Genomic DNA, 512 nt, shown 5'->3' with positions numbered 1-512 from the left:
GCTATTAATTCATACATTTGAGCAGAGCTAGTGACCTCTGCACGTGTTCTGGGTGGGCAGTGGGTTTCTTCCATATGTTTCTGCATTTGATTCTTTCCTGCAGATGTTATAAATTCAGGGATTTCTTTTTTCATTTCCAATCCAAGTTCCTCTATACCTTTCTGCAGCTGTTCCTTTATTTCAGAAGCCGTTGATTCACTGCTTTCAGCTGTGTGATTCCCAGTTTGTTCTGTGTTAGTGTCCTCTGCACTTGTTAAGGGTGGGCTTGGGTTCTGAGATTGCATTTAGCTCCTTCTTATTGTCATTTTGTGCAGCACTGCCTTCTGACCTTTGTTGTATATCTTTGTTGCAGTTATAGCCTTAGCACCTACTGAAGTTCAGGTGTAGATCTACTAAGTTTGGATTTATCCAGCTGTGCCTGACTTGGGTCTGGCTGCTGTGCTCAGTTCCTTCCTGTTGCTGCTCTTGGGGGTGAACCTATCATGCCCCTCTGGCAAGATGTTCTGCTCCTG

Source organism: Octodon degus, unplaced genomic scaffold (assembly GCF_000260255.1).
Source record: "Octodon degus isolate 3935 unplaced genomic scaffold, OctDeg1.0 scaffold00049, whole genome shotgun sequence".
NCBI lineage: Eukaryota > Metazoa > Chordata > Mammalia > Rodentia > Octodontidae > Octodon > Octodon degus.
This window is presented reverse-complemented; position numbering follows the sequence as displayed.